Consider the following 14390-nt stretch of genomic DNA (forward strand, 5'->3'; position numbering starts at 1 on the left):
AGAGCGCTTCTGTAGGATGTCAGTATGAAACGGACCATTCTACCTAGGGAGAATTTTGTATTTTTCATTCTAGTTTGTAATACAGAGACAAACCTAGCTTTTGTTTCCTCAAACTGCTTCAGTTAATTCTAACTGCAGGAAATGTTCCCAGATCCAACCACTGCCCTACAGCTACCACTCGGAGACCCACATTCCCAACCTCTGAATTGCTTGAGCCTCTGGAACGCGGCATGCGAGCAAACTGCTGGGAAAAACAGCTTTTTATTGAAGCCGTTTCAACTTGTTAGGAGGAAACGTTAGTTTTACGACATCAGTGGCCCACACAGCTGGAAAGCTTTTACCATAAAACTTCTAGATGATAGTAACTGAAAATCGGCACTTTCAAAGCACCAGGAAGTAACATACCTCAGCCCTTTACTACGCCCCTGGCGATCTCCGCGAGGATGTGAGCTCCCTTGCCCCGCCCCTCGCGGTCGCGCTCCACTCGTTCACGTCCCTGGAAGCCCTGCCTCTAACTCTGCGCGTGCGCAGTTTCTTAACGGAACCGGAAGCAGAGAGCTCGGCGTGGAGCTCGCGCTCCATTAGGTAAGTTTCTCATTTCTAGTGTGAGTTTGTGCTGCGTGGTCCACCATACCCAACCCTCAGCGTCTTGGGAGTCACGCGCTCCACTAGGTAAGTTTCTCCTTTCTAGTGTAAATTTGTGCTGCGTGGTCCACCATACCCCACCCTCAGCGTCTTGGGAGTCACTACGGACTTAAAATGCTGGCACCCGGCCTTCCGCCCCCAGTAAATCCAGACGTCGCCGTCACAGGTCTGGTGTTTTCCTTTGCGTTTGAAATCGCTCTGAGGTGGGTCCCGGAGCCCTTGGCTTTTCTGCCTTAGGTCCAGGCAGACCCCGCCTTTCGCTTCTTTTTCCTTCTTAAAGCCCTTTACTGCCTCCGCCCTCCCCCTGTAAGGCCCTCTTCCGCGAGGTGGATTCGCGGCTGCGCAGCCTCGCCCTCTCGGCCCCTGGAGGGCAGCGCCAGAGCTCGCGTCCTCTCCTCGGTCCCGGGATTCTGGAGAGCCCGCCCCCCTCCTGAGACCCCCCTCTCCTGAGACCCCCTTCCTCCACGCCAGTCTTTTTTCGTGTCTTCCTCAGGCCCGGTCCTTCTGCTCCCCCGGCCTCCGCTTCTTAGTCAGCCCTTCCCCTCACCCCGCATAGGGGGAGGTGACCTGGGCCAGCCGTGTGACGCTCAGTGTTCTTCGGTCTCAAATTCCACCCCGCTGGAAAATGTGCACTTCCGCTGGGCGGGCATCTTAATTCAGTCCCCTCCCTCCCGGCGCCTCTGTCCTCGCGTCTCCTCAGGCCGGTCCTTCTGCTCCGCAGGCCTCTCCTTCCTAGTCAGCCCTTCCCCTCACCCCGTGTAGGGGAAGGTGACCTGGCCAGCCGTGTGACACCCAGTGTTCTTCGGTCTCCCCGCTGGAAAATGTGTTTTTCCGGTAGGCGGGGATCTTATTCAGTCGTCATCCCTGTAAATACGTGGGCGAGGGGGACCAGGAGAAGCTGAGACAGAGAGCGACTGAGAGAGAAATAGAAAAACCGAGATGAGAAAAGAATGAGGGAGAACCAATAGAGACGTAGAGGATTGGCTTAGGGACTTGTAAAGAGACGATAAAATGAAAGAGACTAAGCCTTGCAAGTAACAGGTGGATAAAGTAAAGAAGTGAATTATACAGAGGGATTTCCACAGATTAGAGGAAAACATAGATAGAGGGGCCCTGATTCAGCGGTAGCAAGGGAGGCAACAGTGATGAGGCCGTTCACACAGAGAGCGGGGGCAGAGGGTAAATGAGGTGGGACCATGGCCTTCAGAGCATCAAGGTGCTGGGAGAGAGAACAGCAGAGGAAGAAAGAAGAACACCAAGGAACCATAGCCACCTGGGGTGCCAGAGAGTGAGGAGGGAGGGAGTGTATCACGGACAGAAGGGGTGTAACCCGGAGGGCAGAGAGGGAGCAGAGGTGGGGGAAGAAGGAGCATCAAGAGGGGGAACAGGTTGCAGAGTCGGGCAGGCCAGGTGTGAGGGAGGAAATAGAGAAGAGGGCAGGAACGGCAGGAGAGCAGAGGGGAGCAAAAGGAGAGACAGACCGAGATGATATAGGGAGACAAATAAACAGAATGAAATGGAAACACCTAGTAGTGCAGGTAGAGTGGAAACTGGATCCAGGTGGGTGGTGGTGAGTTGTTTGGATGTGGATGATTAAGCTGTGATGTATGATCTGTGGTTTCAGAATGTAGTAAATTTAAAATTTGTTTGCTTAAATTATACAGATGAGCGTGAGAATTGGAAAACTTCCTTACAAGGTTTGTGCATTTTGCAGTTATTTGTATCAGAAGATAACTTCCATCTCCAGTCCCTATTCAGCCAGGGGGCAGTGACTTGACTCAAGACAGCTGTGGGTCACCCCCTTTCCTTTTCCTGGCATGAGAGCACAGGGGAGAGAAGTGGGGCAAGAAATGACTGACTCTGTTACTGCATGGTGCCTCTTTGAAGGAACATTAAAAGTGAGTTTTTTTCTAATGGATTCACTTTTTTCTCTTTCCTTTTTTTTTCTTTTTCATTTTTTTTACATTTAATTCTTTTTGTAACTTGGAGTAAATCTTGGTGCATTAAGTTTCTGCTTCTCTGTAAGTAATTATAAACTTCTGAAATAAGCTTTGCTGGTTTTGTATAATCAACTCACGTGATTCTTTTCTAAATATGACATATTCTCAGTTTTTTTAACTTTCACACCAGAATTTTAAAAAAATTCACAAAATATTTCTTTTTAAAATGTGTTTAAGGTTTGTTTGAGGCCTGCCTCCTTTCTTCTCTTTATCTTGTGTATTGGAAAAAATCTTTGGTAACTAGTAAATAATTTTAGACTGTTATGATGAGTTAAGATGATGTTAAGATATCAATCATCTTTTATATTAACAGTCAAAACCTAGTTTAAGAAGTTAGTCTAATATTCAGTTTTTTTCCATTGTATTTGATCTGTTAAGATAGTGAGCTATGAAGTGATAGGAACATGCTTCCCTCAGGTCCCTCTTGACTGTTCTCTACAAATATTGAAGGATTGGGTATAGTGACTTGGAACCTTCTTCCATCATTGCCCCTCTATTCATGATGAAGTTTGCTCAGAGCTGATTTCTAACCTGACTCTTTCCAATGTTTTCTTCACCAGTGGTATATTTTTGCAAATCTGCATGTTTAAAAGATTTTACTGCAATCTTCTGGAAAAGAAGAATTAAATGCTTGGTACCAGATCAGACCTTGAAACAGAAGGTTCCTTTGCTGAGGCAAATGAAAGATGGTCCTGGTGTTTTATGTGGGAAGGATGATAAGGACAAACTCTGCCGACTGGCCCTCCTGGATCCCACTTCAGAATTCAGTTCTGCCTAATTCTGTTCACTCAACCTGGACTTTCTCATATGAGTCTCCCCTCTGGGCCTCAGGGAGCCCACTTGTAACATGGAGATGAGAGACTAGACCAGAAACTCTCAGCCTGGGTAACTCTGAGCCCTGAAATGATTGGCCAAATTGTGTTATGTGTCTGTGTGTGGCACTTCTTTTTAGAGAGGAGTGTCCAGTTCTATTTAGAATTTTGAATGGGTCCCTGTCTTCCCAGAATGAAAAACAAAAGCAAAATGCTAGAATGGAGACAAGAACATAGAGTCAGAGTGGAAGTGACCATAGTCAGATGTATTTTTCTGTGTTAAGTGTAAATTTGAAGAGAGTTTATATCAATTCTGGCACTCAGACCTCCACTGGCTCTTATTTGTCCTCAGGACAAAATCCGAACTCCTCACTGTTGCTACACATCCCTGTAACATCCTCAGGGCCTCGCTAGTGTCTACTGCCTCATCGTGGGATCTGGCCCTTTTCCCATGGTTCACTTTACCCCAAAAGTTCCCAAACACCAAAACCGTTTCTCTCTCAAATCTTAGTTCCCATTCGTACCTTCTGCCTTTAAATCCCAGTGGCTCAGGCCCTTTGTGCTCCTTCTGGATTAGGCTCAGAGAGGTCTCTCCATCCCTTCCCGACAATCTCTGTCACGTTGACCAGGTTTTATTGCCTCTGTATCAATCAGCATCATCAGAAATGCCATTTTCTTATCTTTTTTTTTGAATTTTATTTTATTTATGTATTTCTTGTACAGCAGGTTCTTATTAGTTATCTATTTTATATATATTAGTGTATATATGTCAATCCCAGTCTCCCAATTCATCCCACCCCCCCTCCCTCCCAAGAAATGCCATTTTCTATTGGTTTGGAGTCTTTATTGTTTTTCCTCCATTGAAGGAGTACAGTGTTTTTCTTCCTCCCGGGATGGCTGCAGCATCTCACTCTGGGGATGTGTTTAGATGCTAAGACTGTGGGTTGGGCTAAATAATCCTCAGGGAAGATCAGGTGAACAGGGTAGGTGATAAGGATGGTTCCCATGTTTGTTTTGAATATTTCAACTGTAATTGATCCTTACCCCATGTGGCTACTTAATAACTCAAAATAAGAACCAAAAGATGTAGGGAGTCCTAAAAAGCCATACAGAATTGGTGTCCTCGTGCAGTGTCCTGAGGTGTCCCCATGTTTAGTGTACTGTGTGACTGCTCCGCTATAGCCCCCAGTGTTCCAGGCTGTGCACATCCAGGGACCAGTTGCCACCTTGGACAGGAGCTTTGCCTTCCAGCAGTTCATCTGCGCAGAATCACGGATAATGATTTCTGTGTGTGTAAGCACACACACGCTTCGTGTGCTAAGTGGGGGCAGAAGTCTGGAGCCTAATGGGGCATGAAGGAGTGCCCCCTCAGACAGCTAGGGTATTTTTTTTAATTGCCTGTGAGTGTGGAGAACAGGAGACAAGAATCCTGGGGGCCAATTTTTGACCTTCATACTGAAGGTCAAGTGAATGCCCAATGTTCTTTGGGAGGTAGCTTGTGAATATTCCTGTTGCGACTCCTTTGCTGAGCAGTCCTTATGCCTTTTAGCCCTGTTTTCCCATGAGGGCATGGGGAAGAGGTAGAAAAGTGGGGAATTAGAGGGGAGCCTATAGTGGTCTGCAGGAGGGGTATGGCAGCAAGTGGGAGCTTCACGATGAGCCCAGTGAATGGTATTTGCATTTGTCCCTTGTGGGGTGTGTGGAACTGCTGGCAAAGGGTGTTTCAGTTCTGGCTGGAGCACCTGGAATTGGGTTTATGGATAGTTGTGGGGTGCATTGCATGGTTTGAGTGCCATAGTGTCTTAGCTCAGGTTCCCTGGGACCTAGCTGCTGACACTGAGGTTTACATGCATTGGTTTAATTGGGTATTTCATGATCCTACCTGAGGAGAAATGAAGACAGTGGATTTAGGCAAAGAGAAACATTTTTCTCCATTGTGGTTAAAAAAAGTGTGGCCTGAGCTGAGTGCACAGGGATCTTTGGGTGCAGGAAGATGGGTGCCTTGTCCTTAGGTGATGACTCAAGAGGGTGCCCCACAGCATCTATTCCACAGGTGACTTGGGTGTTATGGAGGTTAAGAATCATCATGCAGTTTTTAGAGTAGTAATATAGGGAAAATTGCAGAGCTCATTTGCCCACTGTCACAGGAGGGATTCAGGATACTTCAGTGTTATTTAGTATTTGGGATTGCAAATGAAGAAAGTTTCAGATCCACTGTGAAAGATACAAAAGAGAATTTGGAATGTTTTCCTGGAAGATGTTGGGTTTGTTACCAAACCAAACTTGGGTCCCCTTCCTTGCGTTCAGTGAAGCCAATCTATTGACACCAGGTTGTGGTGAAGGAAAGTGCAGTGTTTATTGTAGGGTGCCAAGCAAGGAGTCCAGGTAGCTTGTGCTTAAAAGGCCTGAACTCCCTGAAGGCTTTCAGGGAACTTTTTTTTTTTTTTTTTTTTTTTTTCCCTGAGGAGGGGCTGTGCCCTTTTATTTATTTATTTATGTATTTATTATTTGATTTATTAAATTTATTTTATTTTTTGCTGTGTTGGGTCTTTGTTGCTGTGCGCGGGTTTTTCTCTGGTTGCGACGAGCAGTGGCTGCTCTTCATTGTGGCACCTGGGCTTCTCATTGCAGTGACTTCTCTTGTTGCAGAGCACGGGCTCTAGGTGCACGGGCTTCAGTAGTTGTGGCTCATGGGTTCAGTAGTTGTGGTTCACAGGCTCTAGAGCACAGGCTCAGTAGTTGTGGTGCACGGGCTTAGTTGCTCTGCAGCATGTGGGATCTTCCCGGACCAGGGCTCAAACCCGTGTACCCTGTATTGGCAGGCAGATTCTTTTTTTGTTGTTAAATCTTTATTTATTTATTTGGCTGTGCTGGGTCTTTAGTTGCTGCATGAGGGATCTAGTTCCCTGACCAGGGATTGAACCTGGGTCCCCTGCATTGGGAGCGCAGAATCTTAACCTCTGGACCACCAGGGAAGTCCGAGGCAGGAGGATTCTTAACCACTGCGCCACCAGGGAAGCCCCCAAAACTTTTAAAGACAGGATGAGGGAGGGGCACTGTGGGGTGCGTGATCAGCTTGTGGACATTCTTCTGATGACTTGGTGAGGAAAATGGGAGTCAACATCATCAACCTTCTGTTTCTAACCAGTCTGGGGTCTACGTCCTTATGGGCAGCATACAGTTAACTTTTTTCACCTGGTGGGGGTTTCAGTATCTGCAAAACAGCTCAAAGGACAGGACTCAGAATGTTATCTATAGTCCTTGAGGAGAAACTAAAAGTCCTTGATGTTGTTTAATGGCTAAAGTATTCTTATTTTGTCTTGCTTGACTGTTTTCCTTTCTTTCTTCATTTTCTGACTTCTGTGATTAAATTTTTTCTTTCACTAAAGTTTTCTACAGACAAAAGGCAGGCAGAGAGAGCATCGAGGGGGGGCTCTGTTCTGGGAAGTTCCCATAGGGTCCTCCTTGGTTACAGGTTCTCATTGGGGCATGTGCATCATTGGAAACATCTTTCTTTTATATATAGCTTTATGAGATCAGTGTTTGGTCTGTGGCCACTGTGAATAAAAATATGGTGTTTTGTGTCTGGTGGTTCCTTGGGTGTCTCATATGTATTTTGCCATCAGGCATGATTTATTAGAGTTTGGAATGTTTTCTGGTATTTTGTAGCAGGATGAGTGAATATGGGTCATATGGAGACTGTGTTGGATTTATGAGATTTTGTAAGTTTACTTGAGCCCAGAAGGGAAATTATGAGTAGTAAGCTTCAAATGGCAGAACATGTTCATTAGAGAGATTCTGGTAGGTGTGTATCTGTGGGCACAACTTGAGAAGGGCCATTAAGTTCTTTGATGTAGGAAAGATTGTTCCAAGAATCAGAGGGCCAGCAACACCACAGTGATCTGCATTCCAGAGGCACATGCTTGGGAAAAAGTAGCTGCTCCTTTCTTGCTCCCAGGCCAGTATTGGTTCTTCTGCTGTCCTCTCCCTACCTGTCTCAACAAAACACGTGCACACACACACGGTATGGACAACAGGGAGCCCTTATGCTTTGTTGGTGGGAATGTAATTGGTTCAGCTCTTAGTGAAAGCGATATGGAGTTTACTATAAATTAAACAAAGAACAGGCACACAATTTGTGAAACCCACCTGTGACTAGGTATCCAAAGGAAACAAAATCGTTCCAGTGAAGGAAATATTTGCACTCCAATGAGCATTATTGCATTATTCCCAACAGTCTAGATGTAGAAAGAACCAAAATGTCTGTTGACAAATGAGTGTATATAGAAATTTATATCAGCCATAAATTATTATTATGACATTCTGGCGTTACTGTTATTATTTCTGACATAATTTCGGTTGAAGAAGACACACATTTTTTATGGAAACTAGAAAGGTCACACTCACAGAATAGAGTATAAAGGTTGTTATGAGGACTTGGGTGGTAGGGCAGTTGGGGAGATGTTGGCCAGAGGTTACAAATAGTTCAGTTGTGAAATGAATAAGTACAGCATGGACATCTAATGTACAGTATATGCTGACTGTAGTTAATACTGTGTTACTATATAGTTGGAATTTGCTGAGAGAGTAAAACTTAAATGTTCTCACCACACAGACACACATTGGTAATTGTGAGTTGGTGGAAGGGTAAATTACTTTCTTGTGATAATTATTACACAGTGTATACATCTGTAAGGTAATCACACTGTGTGCCTCACATGTACAGCCTTGTTATTTATCACCTATACCTCAGTAAAGCTGCAAAAGAAAACTAAAGTGCTAGGTGTGCTGGGCTTACCTGCTCTGAGTGGTGCTCAGCCCAGGCTTCACATTAGATTGCTGAGGCGTTTTGTATATACATGTTTTGTACCCTCTGACCAGAGATTTCCCTTCATATAGTTGGTATGTGGTCCAACCTCAATAGGATTTAAAGTGTCCGAGGTGATTCCATTCTGTATCCATCACTGAGCATCGTAACTCTGAGTCCCCCCATTCCTGAGGGCTGAGATCTGGGCTGAGAGTGAGGGCTCTGCTCTGCGTGGGGATGGATCAGGGCTGGTTGGTGACCCGAAGGGGATTGTCGGGTCCAGCTGAGGTGCCCGCTGCTGCTGGGTACGTGAGGGCCTCACCAGGAGGGGAGCAAGATCTGAAGAAAGTGTGGGGAAACTCCTGTGTTGGTCTCTGTGTGGGAGTTTACTGTCCTGAGCCCCTCCTGGGACAGTGGGCAGCGGACTGTCTGTTCCACATGGAGAGATCTTCCTTGTGTTTATGGTTGTGGTACAGGAATGGGGTCTTTTGGTTCTAAGCATGTTTTCATCTTTCAAGATTGTCCTCTGAGGACTCATGTTGCCTGAGGAAGAAGCCCGGAAGAGGAGGGAGAGGAAAGAAAAGGAGTCAGGAATGGCTGTTTCTCAGGTAAAGTCATATTTTCATTTGATTCTCAGTCTCTTCTTTCTGAAATGCCCTTCTTTGGACTCGCTAATCTTGTCTGACTCTGAAGTATCCTGGTTGACACTTGTACTTTCACAGTCATCAAGAGCCTTCCCTCAGTCCCTGTCAGCTCCACTTAGATTTCATTTCCCTATGACTCAGTGACCTGGATGATGAGAGCCAATGCTTTCCACTGGGCGTAGTCCTGGGCAGGATTGGAGATGTGGTGTCAGAGCTGTTGGGCAGCAGAAATTGTTTTGGGGTCCCATGTGGATGCAGTGTTCGCTCCCTATAAACCAGGATAAAGAAGCTGCATGTAGGAGGGTGGGAGGGAGACACAAGAGGGAGGAGATGTGGGGATATATGTATATGTAGAGCTGATTCACTTTGTTATAAAGCAGAAACTAACACACCATTGTAAAGCAATTATACTCCAATAAAGATGTTATAAAAAAAAAAGCTGCACGTAGAAGTCAGGTCTTAAAATATACAATATCTGGTAAAATCTGAATATCAGACCAATTAGGAGAAATTTGTTCTGGCTTTTTCTAAGGCAATTGAAACTAAATGTAGCTGACTTCAAAATCTTAATAATAGGGAATGGAAATGGTCAGTTCAGAGGCAGATGTCAGTGGTAGAATTTGTTTTAGTCCATCATCGAATTTAAACTATGAAATCAGCCTAAATCTCTGGCAGTTGGAAGTTCTTTAAATCACTTTCAAACCTCCATTCCTAAGAAATTGTCTTTTCACTCTTTGGATTGCATCCTTTGACACACAGTTTCTACCTTTGATGCAGGCAATGTTCCAGCTTCATTCTTTTGTTAGTAGATATCTAGTTTCTTAGCACCATGTGTTATTGAGACTCTCCTTTCCCTGTTGTACAGTCTTGGCATCCATGTCAGTACACTTTTCATATATACCAAGGAGTATTTCTGGTATTCTAATCTGCTCCATTGTTTTATGTATCTGCGTTTCTGCCAGTACCACATCATCTTGATTACTTTGTAATATGTTTTTTTTTTTTTTTTTTTTTTTGTACGCCTGTTGTGGCCTCTCCCGCTGTGGAGCATAGGCTCCAGACGCGCAGGCCCAGCGGCCATGGCTCACGGGCCCAGCCGCTCCCCAGCACGCGGGATCCTCCCAGATCAGGGCACGAACCCGTGTCCCCTGCATCGTCAGGTGGACTCCCAACGAGCGCGCCACCAGGGAAGCCCTGTAATATGTTTTGAAATCTAAAAATGATGGCCTCCATCTTCTTTTCCAAGAATATTTTGGCTCTTTGGGGTTCCTTGAGATTCCCTATGAATTTTAGCATTATTTATTCTATGACTGCAAAAATTGCCATTGAAATTCTAATAGGGATTCTATTGAATTTATAGAACACTTTGGGTAATACTTTCATTTTAAGATTCATAAGTCTTCCAGTCCATGAGTACAGGGCGTCTTTTAATTTATTTGTATCGCCATGGATTTCTTTTAGCAACGTTTAGCAGTGTTCAGTGTACGAGTCTTTTACCTCCTTAGCTAAGGATTCTGTCTCTTTTGATGCTATAGTAAATAGCATTGTTTTCTAATTTTTTTTGATATTGTTCATTGTGTATAGAAATGCAACTGATTTTTGTCTGCTGATGGTTTTTGTTTGTTTGTTTTTTGTTTTTTTTTGCCGTACGCGGGCCTCTCACTGTTGTGGCCTCTCCCATTGCAGAGCACAGGCTCCGGACGTGCAGGCTCAGTGGCCATGGCTCACGGGCCCAGCTGCTCCGCGACATGTGGGATCTTCCCGAACCGGGGTACGAACCCGTGTCCCCCGCATCGGCAGGCGGACTCTCAACCACTGCACCACCAGGGAAGCCCTGTGCTGATGTTTTTATGCTGCAACTTTTGTAAAGTTTTCTTTTGAAGTAGTCGTTTTTTTGTGGAATCTTTTTGTTTTATATATCTAAAACCTTGTCACCTGCAAAAAACCAATTTTAACTTCTTTTTCAATTTTCATATCTTTGATTTCTTTGTCTTGTCTAATGGCTCTAGGTCGAATGTTCAGTACTTTCATGAACAGCAGTGTAGACATCTTTTCTCTTTTTAAAAATATTTTATTTTATTTTATTTTTTTGGCCATGCTGTGCACCATACAGGATCTTAGTTCCCCTTCCAGAGATTGAACTCATGCCTCCTGCAGCGGAAGCCTGGAGTATTACCCACTGGACCGCCAGGGAGGTCCTGCTTTTCCCTCTTTTGTTGTAAGCATTTAACATTGTAGACCTCTTTTTTAGGCTGTGCCATGCAGCACTTGGGATCTTAGTTCCCTGTCAAGGGATTGAACCCACACCCCCTACAATGGAAGCGCAGTCTTAAAGCACCAAACTGCCAGGGAAGTCCTTGACTTTCGTTTTAATACAGCTTTGACTGCATGTTATAAATTTTAGTATGTTGCGTTTTTATTCTCATTCAAATATTTTTTAAATTTCCTTGTGATTTCTTCTTTGACCCATTGCTTCTTTAAGAATGGGCTGTTTAATTTCCTCATTTGGGGGATTTTCCTGTTTTCCTTCTGCTCTTTATTTCTAGTATCTTTTCATTGTGGTTGGAGAAGATACCTCTTATGATCTCAACCTTCTTAAATTTGTAAGATTTGTTTTGTGGCCTAATGTGGTCTTTCCTGGAAAATGTTTCATGTGTGCTCTAGAAGGATGTGTTATCTACTGTCATTGGGTGGAGTGTTCTGTACATGTCTCTTAGGTACAGTTGTCCTATATTGTTGTTTAAGTCCTCTGTTTCCTTATTGATCTTCTTTTTGTTTCTATCTGTAGGTAAAACTAGGGTGTTGAAGTCTCATACTGATATTGTGCTGCTGTCTATTTCTCTCTTTATTAACGTTTACTTCATTTTGGGGGGAGCTCTAATATGTATTTATAATTTTTATATCTTCTTGGTGATTTGTACCTTATATCATTATATAATAGCCTTTGTTTCATGTCAGTTTTTGTCTTTATTTTGTATGGTATAAAGTAGTCACCTGTGCTCTCTTTAGGATGGATTATCTTTTTCCATCCTTTAACTTTTTGCCTGTCCATCTCCTCAGATTTGTGAACGTTAACTGTTCCAACTCTCTGACACATTTTCTCTGTTTTTCTCACTCTTGTTCTCTGTTTTTCCTGTTATTTCTTCTAGTTGCCTCTACTCAGGCACATCGTACCGTGGCAAAAGGCAGGAAACCTAGTCAGCCCCCTTCACTCCAGGGTAGTTACAGAGAAATGCATCAAGTGTTTTCTTTTGATTATGGTGTATGGTGAAATGTTCTAGTTAACTCTGTTTTATATTTGTTAATACCTTCATATGTCAATTTTAGTGGATAAAATTGTGTTTATATTTTTGAATATAGGTATCTATTGAGATCAGAGTTAAAGTATCCTATTTTTTCATGTTAGTAACATTTACTATAGCTGATACCTTTTCTTTTTTTGTTTTTTTTTCTGTGGTACGTGGGGTTGTGGCCTCTCCCGCTGCAGACCACAGGCTCCGGACACGCAGGCTCAGCGGCCATGGCTCACGGGCCCAGCCGCTCTGTGGCATGTGGGATCTTCCCAGACCAGGGCACGAACCCATGTCCCCCGCATCGGCAGACGGACTGTCAACCACTGCGCCACCAGGGAAGCCCGATACGTTTTCATTGTCCCAAAGATGCTGAAATTCACTTGAATAAAATTGATGATGAAAAAAAGATGATGCAAAAATATGTCCAGAGACAACTCTCATTTCAGTTAATTGTGTGTTTACATATTTATCCAAGAGTTTATGAATGTTCAAGTTCATGCTTTGATAAAGGACATCATGATTTTATTACTGCGTAAAATATCTTTTTCAGTTGAAATGGTATCTTAAGGATATTCCATTGCCTTGAATTTTTTCTTCACTCTCCTGTTAATGTTTTTTTTTTTTCTTTCAATTTTTAAATGGTTTTTGGCCACACTGCTCGGCTTGCAGGGTATTAGTTCCATGACCAGGGATTGAACTTGGGTGCTCGATAATTAAAGTGTAGAGTCCTAACCACTGGACTGCCAAGGAATTCCCTTAATGGTTTAAAAAGTAATAATATTACTAAGATTTTATGTACATTTTTGTGCGTGCCCACATCTGTAGTGACCTTTCAAGGTTTCTCCAGGAATTCTCTGTCAGTGTACTTTTACTGTTCTTTCTGTTACTAAATTTTCTGCTTCTTTAGCTTCAATTCCAGAGCCCAGCCACCTTAGTTCATATGCTTGCTCTGTCATTTCTTAGCTTCTTAACCTCAGTTGAGTTGCTCAGACTGTCTCTAACAGTTTTCTCCTCTGTGAGATGGGAACAGATCTTACTCTAAAGAGCTGTTAGATTGATAAGAAGCTCACATCTATAAAGCCTTTAGAGTAGTTTTTTGCATGTAAGAAGTATTCAACCACTGTTAGTCATTGCTGTTGTCGTCATCATCAAAATTTAAGATTTTGACTTTCTTTAAAGCCACTGTGGACTTAAGACATCACTCGTTCTATAGCTCATGTAGATATTGAATATCACTCAGTATGTAAAACATAATATGTAATACTTTTGCATAGACAATCCATTCTTGAATTTTATTTGTATGTATTTCATATATTTTCCACAAAAAATGAAAAATCCACATTAATTGGAAGATAATCATAATCTCATGAAAAAGCATAAGAAATTAAAATTAGAGGCTGATAATTTGCTCCAAATACCTTTACGTGGATTTGTCAGAAAACGTAATTCAACTGAATTCATCCTTACCCCTCTCTTGTGATTTTTGTGCAAATAAGAACTCTTCTCAGGACCCCTTGGTGAAATGTATTTTCATTTCAGGAACAGTTGACATTCAAGGATGTTGACATAGAATTCTCTCAGGAGGAGTGGGAATGCCTGGAACCCGCTCAGCAAGCCTTGTACAGGGACGTGATGTTGGAGACCTACGGGAACCTGCTCTCCCTAGGTGAGGATAACTTCCCTCTAGAAGTAGGGATCTTCCCTTGGTATCCTTGCATTTCCTTTGTGTGCCTCATTTGAGCTGGTTTTCCTTGACTGATACGAAATCCCTGTTGACTCAGATGTGAAACGCTTCATGATATGGCATCAGGAGTATAAACCTACCTTTTCTTACGATGCTCTGTGCACTTCATGATCCATCAGGGGTTGTTCCAGAGCTCATGTAGTTATGGCAAGCTTTTGATATACCCACTTTCCCATTTTCTACCCATGGGCTTTTGATTGTGGAGTTCTAGGAAAAGAACTATGTTTCTGCATATTATACTGTTTCCTGTGTATTCAGAAGGAGGCAAGTAGTGGATGAATTTTTTTTTTTTTTTTTGCGGGACGCGGGCCTCTCACTGTTGTGGCCTCTCCCGTTGCGGAGCACAGGTTCCGGACGCGCCGGCTCAGCGGCCATGGCTCACGAGCCCAGCCGCTCCGCGGCATGTGGGATCTTCCCGGACCGGGGCACGAACCCGCGTCCCCTG

At 43.6% G+C, this 14390-nt stretch overlaps 1 protein-coding gene and 1 non-coding gene across 2 annotated transcripts in view; one reads left to right on the forward strand and one right to left on the reverse strand.

Annotated features, from left to right (window-relative positions):
* LOC103087916 (zinc finger protein 845) overlaps nucleotides 1-14390 on the forward strand; it is a gene marked incomplete at its 3' end in the record, with an annotated part of 44845 nt that overhangs the window by 25114 nt on the left and 5341 nt on the right. The gene's annotated exons all lie outside the window — the stretch shown is intronic.
* TRNAG-CCC (transfer RNA glycine (anticodon CCC)) lies at nucleotides 6360-6432 on the reverse strand. The gene has a single exon. It is a non-coding gene; the product is annotated as a tRNA-Gly (tRNA).

Source organism: Lipotes vexillifer, unplaced genomic scaffold (genome assembly GCF_000442215.2).
Source record: "Lipotes vexillifer unplaced genomic scaffold, Lipotes_vexillifer_v1.1 scaffold1665, whole genome shotgun sequence".
Classification (NCBI taxonomy): domain Eukaryota; kingdom Metazoa; phylum Chordata; class Mammalia; order Artiodactyla; family Lipotidae; genus Lipotes; species Lipotes vexillifer.